Source organism: Uranotaenia lowii, chromosome 2, assembly GCF_029784155.1.
Source record: "Uranotaenia lowii strain MFRU-FL chromosome 2, ASM2978415v1, whole genome shotgun sequence".
Taxonomy (NCBI): Eukaryota; Metazoa; Arthropoda; class Insecta; order Diptera; family Culicidae; genus Uranotaenia; species Uranotaenia lowii.
Window position 1 is genome coordinate 413,440,535 of NC_073692.1, and position 12,589 is coordinate 413,453,123.

Consider the following 12,589-nt stretch of genomic DNA (forward strand, 5'->3'; position numbering starts at 1 on the left):
AGGACCCGGAATGATAAAAAATGTTTTCAGAATTTCGGATGACCCCTTCTGAAGGTGGTCGTCCATACTAGACAAATATTGTTTTCGCGTTTTTAACGTTATTTTTCGTCGGGACATGATGATAATTTGCACATGGGGGTTTTGAGAGATGGGAAATCGATTTAAGGTATTGAATTTTGGGTCAGGGGTCGGCAAAAGGGGTCGTTCATATGAACTTTTCAAAATTTTTGTGACATTGGCGTTAGTGTAGATCGGATTGAGCTAAAAATTTGCGCTCGAATGGTTTTGGGAATGGGCAAGGACGAACAATTGATTCCAATTATCCAATTTTGGGTCAGAGGTCGGCCAAAGAGACGTCCATATTAACTATTCACTGTTTTTATATTGATGTTATTATGCAATAAATTGGTTGGAAAATTTGCACACGGGTGTTTTGCAGGAAGAGCAATCGATTTCAGAGATCAAAGTTTGAAAAAGAGGCACGGTTTATTGGGGTTGGGACGGTCAGTTGATTCCTGATTTCAATATATGTATCAAACGACAAAAAAGGGGTCTTTTTAACTGTCAAATTTGCTTTGCAATAATTACGTGATTTTGTATCGCATCGAAACGAAAATTCATAAACGGGGATGTTTTGGAACGGTCAATTGATTCCTGATTTCAAATTTAGTAGCAAACGACAAACGACGTTGCAGTTATTGCTTAAAAATGAATTCGGAATTGCATCTGGAAAATGCCTGTAAATTGATGTTAGGATTCGATGTTATAATTTTATACAAAATGGTCCGAACCCACCACAGAGAATGGATAAAATGCTCTCATGAGTTACTCCAACTATTGCTTGATCAGCTTCTTCGTAGCTATTATTTAAATAGGCAGTTAGTGTTCTCTTGATAGCAATAAAGAGCAGAAGCTATACCCCGATTTTCAACCTCCCTTAAAACGTTGATTTGTTCTTTATAAAAAAAGGGGCCTTAAAGGTCTTGTAATAGGGAAAAGTAATTTACCAGAGTGTATTATTACACAATAAAGTGTCCGGAAAGTAAAAAGCTGTTTTTCCTTAAATTTCCACTTCCGTTTGGGTGCAGCAGCCTTTAGATCCGAAGAACTGTGGACAATAATCTGTGGCCGCTTCCGTAGTGAACTGTGGACAAACGGTGAGCCTTGACCTTTCCTAACATTGACATTCATTCAAACTGTTCTAACATATTCTAAATTATAAGTGAAACGGAGTTCGTATGGGATCAGCTAGTATGGAATAAAATTTAAGGATATTTGGTAAACTAAATTTTGTTCTATAGAACAAAAAGAAAAGTCGACACGTAAAAAGAAAAAAAATCACGACATAACTTTGTCGAAGACCATAACTTATTAGGCAAAAAAGTTATAACAGGGTTATGTCTTTTGGCATTGAAAAAACAATACATTCAGTTGACATCACTGCTCGTGCCTGTGAAAGTATTGCTTGAAAAGTAGTCATGCAGTGATGTCAACTGAAATTGTTGTTTATTAATGAAAAGACAACCCTGTTAAACAGCTAATAACTTTTTCGCCTTATACGAAGTTTTGGTCTTGGATAAAAATTGTTGAGCGAAAAATTTCTTTAAATGAATTTATAATTTGGCATAAAAACCATTAACAGGCTTGGTTCCACAGAAGAAACAAAAATAATGTTGGTTTTTCAGAATAAATTTATCAATTATCCCGTACAAACATAAAAGTTCAAATTTCCTCATGTAAACGTTACTTAAAAGTTCTGCAAAAAATCATTGATGAGTTTTGAACTAAAATGAAGCTTTTGAGTCCCCAGGGATTGAGAAAAATGACCTCAAATTGACTCAGTCTAACGTACGGTCGAAAATTAACATTTTGACTCAGCTAGTGACAAAGTATTTTGATTGATATAACTAATCTAAAAATTAAAATGAAGTCAGGTACAAAAAAAAATTGACACTAAAAAGACACATTATTTAAAGTAGTAATTTGTTAAAAAAAATTCCTTGCTTTTGTCTGGAAAAAAGTGTGCTCCCGACGGCTCTGCTCAAATCCTCAATGTTGACCAAGAGAGAAAGAGCCCAAGCGTAGGGAAAACAAATGAATGGAAATCGCCAAGAAAAATAACACCGCAAAAGCGTTTGGGGAGATGCAAAAAGAAGTCCCACAGACGAAGAGACAAAGTGGTGAAGAAAAAACAACTCAACAACCACCAGGAAGTAGTAGATGGGTACCTACATTCCCCGGTTCTGTGTTTGTTGAAGCGAAAAATAAGGTGGAATTCGAAGACGATTTCGACGACGGGTGCCTCTAGCTAGAAGGGGTAAGAACGACACAAAGTCTCCCGTTTTCGGGCTGGCCTAGTCCGATTGAAGCAAAATAAAAATTCAACCGGAGAGAAGAAGAAAAACAAAGTGTGGCAATAATTCAACCAGAAAGATAAACCCGGAAACGAGATTGACATTCCTGGAGGTAGTCGAGACGGTTGATGATGGTGGGCAGAAAAATAAGGTGCTACACCATCACCATCATTTGACGACTCGCCTGGCACGTGGTAGTTCGACTTTGTGGAATTCATTCTTTTGGCTTTTTCTTATCATTCCAGTGAATTTGTGGCGCAAAACGAAGATAACCTTAATCGGGAAACGAGATTTTATCAAAGGATTCTTTTAACTCGCTCTTTAACTCGATTCATTGGTGCGTGGCGTGTGGGAGTGGAAGAAAACTGCCGACGACGGTGTGCGTGGGGGAAATTTCTATATCACAGGCTATATCATCGCCGAGATTTAGCCGGATTTGGTAAAAAGTGTGTGTTTTTAACGAATTTTGACTTAGTGCATTGGAAAGGAAGTGGAGCATCTTCTTCTGAAGAAAGAGGAAAAAGATCGGATTACAGTGATTTGTTTGTTTGAGGAAAAGAAACGTGCGTGCTGTCATCGATTGGTGTCGCGCTGCTTTAAGGTATGTAAGAAAGTATGAAATTTTTTATCTCCAGATTAAATTTTAAATAGCTAACTCAATTTGCTTTACATAAGTGTTTTCGATGCTAGTCCAAGTTAAATGATAAAAATGCTAAAAATTAATCCGTTTGGGTTGGTTATTTATTGATATCGCGTCAATTGACATCAATCTTAAAGAACATTGCTATACATGATGATAGAAATTGCCTTTTTTTTAAAGTTGGGTGGCACTTTCTACCTGAAATAGCATTTCTTCATATCGATCGATGCGCACTCTGGAATCGATAATGCGTACTTTTGCAAAAATTATCCTACAAACGAAATCGAGTGTCCAGTCAGTATGATTCAACTTTATTTGTATTATTGGTTTTATGAATTCAACTATAAATATGATAGCTTCAACTACAATTGTATGATTGATTCAACCATAAATTTAATAAATTCAACTATATATACTAACTGATGTTGGGCATTCAACTATATACTAAGTAGATTCAACTATACAACTATGGTTGATTTATCTATTAATATGATTGAATCAATTGGATCACGCCGTTGTTTTTTAAGAGGTACGTAAAGTCCATTTTCCCATGTCGTCTTAGTAGATAGGACTATCAGACTCACACACTCAAAATACAGAGAAAAAACGCTCAATACGGTTAGAAATATCCTAAAACTGAATAACTATTCTATCCTTACCAAATATATAATGGTCTCAATATAACCAGAAAACACTAAACAATTTTGTCACCATACCATATAGTGCAGGTTTGATGAAAAATTGTCTAGATATCTTTGACAATCCGACATAACTTTTCAACCTGTGGATGAAAACCAAACATGAAACCCCCAAAAACAAACATGTCAATGTTGTATACGAAATTAAATGTGGAAAATGTGAAAAGTCATACATAGGGGCAAGGATGGTGAGTGGCGAATCAAACGACGAATAAAAAATTATTCTCTCACTTTGTGAGGTAACCCATTCCCCGAACGCATTCGAAAAAATTACACACAATGGCACTCAGTGAGCGAACCAATCGGACTTTCCGGCCAACCTCTTTATTTCATATAGGAGACGAACGTGTCGCCTGTCTGCCATCCTATGATTGGATCGCCAAGCGAATGTTTTGAAAGATGATTTTGCACAGAAGAATCGGCAAACGAACATCTGCAGCCAGCGATCGGCGATTGCAATTATTTCGACCGCATCCATTCGTTCGTTCTGCTTGCATAGATGGTTTTGCTACAGTTTGGTTGCCTGCGTTCGGGCGCTTTAGAAAGTAGATCGAGTGTCAGCATTAGGTAGATCCTTTTTGATTAGGAGCAGTATCAATATCATCACATTTGATATGTTGTTTGGATTAAGAAATCGATAATTCAGAAACTATTTGTATCAAAACCGCTTTAAAGTTTTTAGTTTTTTCGATTTTTAGAAATGTGTACAGCTTAAGAGATGCTTCCATTTTCATTAGCGGTGAAAAAAAATCTCTAATTATTATCTTTGAATACTTTAATACTTTTTTGTGTATCCTTCCGTTTTCAACTGTTTTCGTTAACATGTATTGTTAAATTATGAAAAAACGTTTCAAGTCATTGAGCAAGTTCAAAGCTTCATCTAGAATGATTCGAGACAAGAAACAATTGATCATGAGCACATAATTTAAAAAAAATTGTCCTAGCGTCTCAAGCTCAAGGTTTCCAAAAAAAATTCTGTGTTTTTTGATAAAAAAAAAATCCTGAATTCTGTGATTTGAACCAAAACTTCTGTGATGGTTTTCTGTGACGCATTTTCTATGCAGTTCATTGAAAAAATCAAGTGGAACATCAACAAATTGGAAATTGCTTACATTTTTAATAGAAAAAATCAATTTACATTACTTTGTTTTCATATTTTCATGAATTATAGTCAGAAACAGAAAGTTGAGAATGCCATAAAAATTTATAATTTCGGAACTCTGAACAAAATTTAGGAAAAGATCGGTCATAAGTTTTACATATTTTCATCATAAATTTTTCATATATTTACCACATTTGTCAAAATTTTGTCATAGTGTTGTTATATTTTTATAAAAATTTAGCCTTTTTAGTTTTTCAACAAACTTCGATCCCAACTTATCTTTATTTTTATATAAAAAAAAATAATACAGGGGGACAGTATTTTTGGTACCTATGTTTCAAGAACTGGTTTTGGACAAATTTTGCGTCTTAAAATTCAAAAAATTTGTCGGATTTTGTTTATCACCTCTAGTTTTGGTTAAAATTTTTCAAGGTCGGCTGAAATCGATCATTTATGAATGATAAACAAACAAGCGTACATGAAAAATTAATGATGTTTTTGAATCAATTAATTATACCTCATTGATCGATAAGAAGATCTTTCATAAATATTCTTGTTTCAGAGATACAACACTTTAAAAAAAATTAAATTATACATTTTAAAGAAAACCCAAAAAAATTGATTACAGGTATTTCTAACATTATTCAAGGAAATCATTGAATATTTGAACTCATTCAACAACTTTGATAAAGACTACGAAATGATATGACTTATGGTTATGTTTTTAAATACATATATCAAAGATTCTGTTCAGTTAAAATTTTCTTTAAAACTTGGTCAAATTACCGGTTTTTGCCGATTTGGACAAAATATTCAAAATGAAAATTTTAATAACTTTTCTCTCAGAAGTCAGAAGTCAAAGTTCCTAGCGGTCTTGAGAAAGTTGACTATTGACACCTTCATTTTCAAAACATGTATTGATAGTGTTCTATAGTACTACCAAAAAAAACACAATCTTCATTGATGTATTTTCAACCTATTATCAAAATTTATCTCGAAAATAAGAGCTGATAAACTAAGTTAATAATTGGAATCAAACCAAACCTAAATTAGTCAAAATGAGCTCTTATATTTTTTGCACCTAGGAAAAGGAATTTTATGGCCTTGTGTTATCAATTACTTGACTCAAAATAGTATCGAAATAACATCAAAACTAGACCGAAATTTCATTTTTGTGATTATCGGGATGAATAAGCCACCGAAGCTTAAAATCCCTTGAGAAAAAAAATGTTGTGATTACATCAAAATCTAAGATATAAATTTTTTTTTCTCTCTTGGAAATTCAATAAATTTTCTCTTTCAAGAATATGAAAGATCATAAAAAAATATGAATATGTTGCGAAAAAATCAAATGTCTAACGTGTACCGTTTGGCCGCAATAGTTTTTTTTGTTAAACTCTGTGTGCGGCGATTGAAAGATATCTGAACGAACGGCAGGCCAATCATTTGCCGATCCGATTCCTTCTTTCAGTTGAACCTGTTGAATCGGATCAGCGAACGAAAATCTGAAGGCCGGGAAAGTCGATGATTGTATCATAGCATGATACAAACCTGCCCGTACGCAGGCGCACAACGTTCAAAACCAGCAGCACTCACAGACAGACTCGATCAACGTTAGGGGAGGAGCGGGCTATATGCGCCTATTAAGCAGAACATTGATTTAATCAAATATCACATCGAATATGTATACAAAAACTATATACACGTGTGCAGGCATCTGTTTTCTATACATTGGAGTAATTTTTATGTTAAAATTTTCTTCTGTTTCCAAGAAAATGATTTTATTATAAGTGTTGTCTAAAATGCCGAACCTCAAACCGTGCGGGCTAAATGCGCATATTTATGTTTTGAACAAAATTTCTGTTTTTTGGGCAATATTTCCGTATAATTTCCGTAAATTATAATTTTATGGAATAAAACAAAAGTTAGGATTTCCATACTATGGAGGCAGTTCATCCATCAAAAAAACTTTATCAAATCTGTTTTTAGATCTTCAATTCTCTGTTAAGATGTTATTCAGAGCTTAGATTTGAAGGTTCAATGATAAAAATCATTTATTTATTCTGTTTAACCTGTTATTTTAGGATGGAGGCATTTTACAAACATGATGGGGGCATACTAAAACACTCTATTATTCCGCTATATAATCATTATTAAACCTCCAAAAAAGCTGAAATATGTTTAATTTCTTAAGTTCATTTGAGTAAGAAACAAAAACCATCCTAGTTTTTGTTTTAAGCTTCTTTACGTATAATTTTTAAAAGTCGAAATATTATATCAAAATGTATCAAAACCTTGTATGATTTTTTAAATTTTTCTGAGTTTGTAAATTCATAAAATTCTTTCTTGCCTTTTGTTCTAAGCGTATCACCCTCAGAATGCATTGGTCAGATAAGCTGTCTAGTCAGCCATTTCATCAAACAGCCGTAGGGTCATTTAACCCGATAGGCCCATTTAGGAAACCTTTCCCCTACTCTTTTTCCCCCAGTGTTCGGTTCAGACAAAGATTCGTGAGATCCGTAAGAGCGCTTGAGTGAATCGTTGAAGAGTGTATCGCGATTGAGTGAACGAGTGGATTTTGACCATCCTTGCATAGGGGAGATAAGAGCATAAAGAGCACCTGGGGCACAATAAGCACTCCACTTTTTCTACAAAAGTACGTATTTTCTTAAATAAATTTTCATGAGGATTAGTTCCGTACTTCCTATAGTATTAATTTTTCAGCAAAAAAGAAATCATCTTATCATTTTTACAGAAATATTTTAGAAAAACTAACTCGTTTCTCAAGTGACAAAAATATTATAATTTTTAAGCACTGGAAAATGAGCTTTTATGATCGTTAAATCATCTTAATCTATAATGTACGCACTGCAACATGATGAACACATTGTTCCGTGATTTCCACCATTATTAATTTTTTGGTTTTTCACTATAATCAATTTTAAAACAAGTTTTTACTTTAACTTGTTGAGTCGGAGCGAACAGAGCACAATTATTCGGGGCACGATGAGCGTTTTCTGCCGTAGCATCTAGCAGCGAATTTCACTCGATGTAATCAACTGAATGATAGAGCTACAGCTTGACTTGTTTCGTCTGACGATTTGGCCTATTGGTTAGATGTCGGAGAAGTATTCAGTAGGCTCGAGTTCGATTCCTGTTTGAGGAGAATTTTTTTTCATTTACCATTCATGATCGATTAGTAGCATCTTGGCGGATGATGCAAAGCACCAAAAACATAATGTATGAGTGTGTGTGTGAATTACTTGTATTCTACAAAAAGTCATACATTATTTTAGTATTGCTTTGTTTGATGGATATACGCTTCACCGTTTAGTGTAAAATGCATCGATCACGAATGGTAAATGAATAAAAAAAATCACCTCGAACAGGTATCGCACTCGCTCGAGCCTACTGAATACCTCTCCGACCAGTGTTCTGAATATCACTCATTTTCAATGAATGTTTCTGATTGCACTTCGCACCTGAACGTACAGCGGTCGGGTTTCGTTATTGATTGCTACTGGACCTACCCGATCATCGATCGTTCAATTCATCGCTAAAATACAGATCACCTCGCACGATGCTTGCTGTCAAAACAGTGCAGCACCATCATCAAATTGGAATATCACCAATGCGCAATGCATATGGCGAATCTTGTTGGTCTTCGATCAGGAGTGAATGGATCAGGCAGTGAGTGAATGATACATGAAGCCGATCATTAGCGTATTTTGTTTGATCTGATATAAAGCAAATTAATAAATTTATTTGTTGTTATAACGTTTTTTAACATCAGTATGATCAAAATCAAATTGCAGTTGTGTTTGTGAGGGAAAGATGTTCACTTTCGCCGTGTTTTTCAATTTTTACAAGTTCTCTTATTAAAATGTCGTACGTCACGTTAAAACTACTGAGAATTTATGGTGTCCCGCACAACTGTTTGATTTTTCTCGTCCTGCAAAAAATAATTTTGAATTTCATATAATTCAGGCAGATACTGAGTGAGCTACATTCAGAATGGATCAGTTTGTATCTCACTCATCTCCGATATGCGATGTTTGCTGAACCGATGATTCTGAATTATGCGACTCGGTTTGCATAGCTGATAGGAGCGCTGATCGAGATTGCATACCAGCCAGGCGAAGCAGTAGCGAGAGGCGCTATCCCATTATACAATCGGAATGTTTCCAACAGGAAACGCATCCTGAGTGTTTGTTTTGATTGATTTTCGGACCATTGTCTCCGACATCTAACCAATATGCCAAAGCGTCAGACGAAACAAGTCAAGCTGTAGCTGTATTATTCAGATGACTTCATCGAGTGAAATTCGCTACTAGATTCCATGGCAGAAAACGCTCATCGTGCCCCGATTAATGTTGCTTATACTGCCCCAGTGGGGGTTCTTATTATGCTCCTACAGTGACTGATTTTCAGCTTTCGGAAAAAAGTTTTTAAAATGCATTTTTAAACGTTTTTATTTTTTTTATTTTTTTTTTTATTTCTTTAGATTAATGATCAATACATAATAATTAAATAAAAAAATAATTAGTTAAGTTAAATCTATGAAAATATACTCATTCTTTTTTTTCAACATTCATGAGAAATTGGCGTTAGCTTTTCACACAATAAAGACTTATAAATCAATGGAAAAGTTACATTTCGTTCGCAAATATTCACACTAAAAGTATAAATAACGATGCACCGGTCATTAAACAACTGATTGAAAGTATCGCTTCGCCAGCGCAAAAAGCCATTATTGAATGGATGCGATGCACTCATCCGAAAGCGTGCAGTCAAAATCTGAACGAATTGTTCATTACAAAATTTATGGTTGGTTTTTGACCCTGACATTTCATTGGTTTCGAAAACGTTTCTGAGCCGGCTGCCTGCCGGATGCGATTCTGCTGAATAAATAACCAATAAGGTTGTGGTATTTTGATTGCACAAAATAGTCCTCCCTTCCCCTGCGCTCTGAAAAGTATCCGGAACTGTGTTTGTGTCTGAACTTTTGAATGTGTATGTGTGCTTAAGAGAAATGGATTCTAACCACCCACCCCATCTTGCCCGCCGTAAAATTCTGGCTATTAAAATTTTGCGATTCAAACGGGTCCAGGGAAGCGGAAGCTGATGTGTGGTTTCATAAATCCACTTAAGAGAGCGAGCAAAGGCAGGCAGCAGCAGCCCTATTTGTGGAATCATTTATTGCTGGAGGCTGGCGAAAATGCTTGGCTAATGAAATATTTGTAATTTGGAATGCATTTATTTCTGGGTCGGTTGATGTGTGTGCTTGAAATTCAAACCCAGAACGAGCTGGGCGAATATTTTGGCAATTCCATGGAGGAACGCGCAATAATCGAAAGAAAATAAAATGATGCTTATTTAGATGTTTTATTTGGCACCACGAGGGAACAAAATTCATTTGTAGCTCATCTGCATGGTAATTGTTTTGGATGATTGTTTTTAAGAGTTGGATGTGACAATAATGCGAGATCGTTCACCGGAAGCCTTATTTATTTCAAATTTGATTTTAGAAAACTTGTTGTTTGTTTTGAAACCATTGACGAAGTAACGTCCCAAAAATAGCGCCATCTCAAATTCAACCGGAGTATTATGAGTCCCGAACCATCCTTTTTCGTGTAGAGGGACAAAAATTTGATAGCACAAAATCACAGATTCTTTCCCAAGATAGACTTACGAGGCACGTTAGGCGACCGGTAAAACCGAAAAAAAAAGTTGATCCTTTTGTCTCGAACTAGCAACAAATGACAACGACGGTGGGCCCCAAAGTAAAAGCTTTTCAGCATCCCAAGGATAGAAGGGAGTTCAGAGGAACCGGAAGCATCTCAAGCGAACAAATATCGTCGTTTGTCAAACAGCCAAAGTGCATCGCTTCCTACCGCCTATCGGTTTTCGCAGTTGAGTTGCACATACATTTTCGACGGGAAATGCAAGCATCTCGGCTCGCTTTATTCAGAACCTAGTAAGGTACCAGCGAGCGGCTTCTTTCCATAAAACCTGACTCCGAAAAGCGTCCCGGACCACCTCGTTCCTTCAATAGACGGTGGATGCAAAGGAGGTAGAAAGCCGATGATACCGGAGCCATTGTGATATTGGATACACTTTTGTTAACCGTAAACTTACGGCTTCTTCCGGTTGACTTAAAGCAGAGCGGAAGAAGAAAAATGTCACGAAATGGAAATTATTGCTCGAATAATGAGGGCATACATTATGGATCAACTTGGGCGAGCGAGCGAGCGAATGAAAGTAGAATCGTTTTCCCGTAGGCAAATAGTTCAAATATTTCATCGGTTCCGCTAGAAGCCGTTTGGGACAAAAGATTATTGCTACCGGAATCATTTTCTGGAATAAATCCATGTCACAAAAATGTTTCCAATGACAAAAGAAATTGGCGAAAACGGTTCACAATCACTATTTGAACATTTTGTTGATTTTATCTTTTAGAATTTTTAACTGTTTGTTCTTTTATTATTATAAGGACATCTTCTAGCAAAAAAACGTCGACCGGAAGGTTAAATATTCAAAACTTGGGAAGCCTATTGGACTACAGGATTTCGTGTCATTTTATTGTTAATTTCCCGACAAAATTGTACTTTTCCATAAATAGAAATTGGAGAGCAGCCATTGAAATTTGGTCCACTGTAGATACTCATTAGATAAGAAGTCCAATCAAACGATGATTTAGATAACTTCTTATTTAAAGGCTATTCAACGTATTATGCAGAATATCCTCAAAATAATATTTTAAGATAGGATTTAACATATGCTAATTTGCATCTTTATTGACTGGATCCATTAAAAGCAATGGACCAGTGAGTATCCATTGGAAAAACTTATTTATGAAAAACCTGTGCTTTTTCCTCTTCCCAAAAAAAATGTCTTTAAATCCCATCCACATTTAAAGCTCAATGCAACCACAGAGTCTTTTTCTGAAAATTTTCAGCAAAAAAAATCAACATCACTGAAAATTTGCCACATAATAGAGAAAACTCTCGTTTATCCAAGGCACTTTTCACAATACAAATTGGTCTAGGGGTCTAATACATCTTGTTTTTGATTTTATTGAAAAAAAAATAATTCAGAAATAAAATTTAAAAAAAATCTAGAATTGGCTGTAAAAACAATTGGCAACACTGTGCAAAAATGTCGTTGAAAAGTGTGCTCATTTATAAAATAGAAGGTTAAAATTTTAGAAATAGATCTTAGCGAAATAAAAAATAATTCTGCTAATGAAGCTTACTTCATTTAGGATTGGAAAAAACTTTTGCTCATATTGTGGCGCTCCTGGTGGACGGATTTGGAAATTCTTGGCGCCCACGTTTCAGGAATGTTGTCAGCTTCACGTGTGTTTTTTTGGCATTCCTCAAATCGACTGTACTTTGTAAACAATCAACATAAAAGCCGAAAGAAGGGAAAAAATTATGCACAGTTATTTGGAAATTTTGTGGTCTGCATCTAGGCTAGCTAAACATCTGAAATAGCCCAGAAATACCATATGAAGCGTTATCCAACGGTAAAAGGAAAAATAGACGACGAAGATTCGGAAGACTCAAGCCAATAATCGTTTGAGTACAACTGTCGACCGGAAACTGCGTGGTAAGATTTTGAAGGCGAATAAGAGAAATTCCAATTTGTCGGACCGTGATTCGGCCAGAAAATTCGGTGCTGTCCATAGTACCGTGAGGAGAATTCGACTGCGGGAATCAATCGGATCATAAAACAAAATAGTGTGGCCAAAATTCGTGCTCAGAAGCTATACGACTAGGTGCTGACCAAGTTC

General features: G+C 35.5%; 1 protein-coding gene across 3 annotated transcripts in view; it reads left to right on the forward strand.

Moving 5' to 3' along the window:
* Positions 1–12,589, forward strand: part of LOC129744338 (spondin-1) — a 159,957-nt gene that overhangs the window by 64,771 nt on the left and 82,597 nt on the right. For 2 of the 3 annotated variants that reach the window (XM_055736811.1, XM_055736812.1), the window contains exon 2: positions 2,600–2,955. The exons of the other annotated variant lie outside the window; for it this stretch is intronic. The gene's annotated coding sequence lies outside the window, so the exon portion shown is untranslated. The remainder of the gene's footprint in view (positions 1–2,599; positions 2,956–12,589) is intronic. 3 annotated transcript variants of the gene reach the window in all.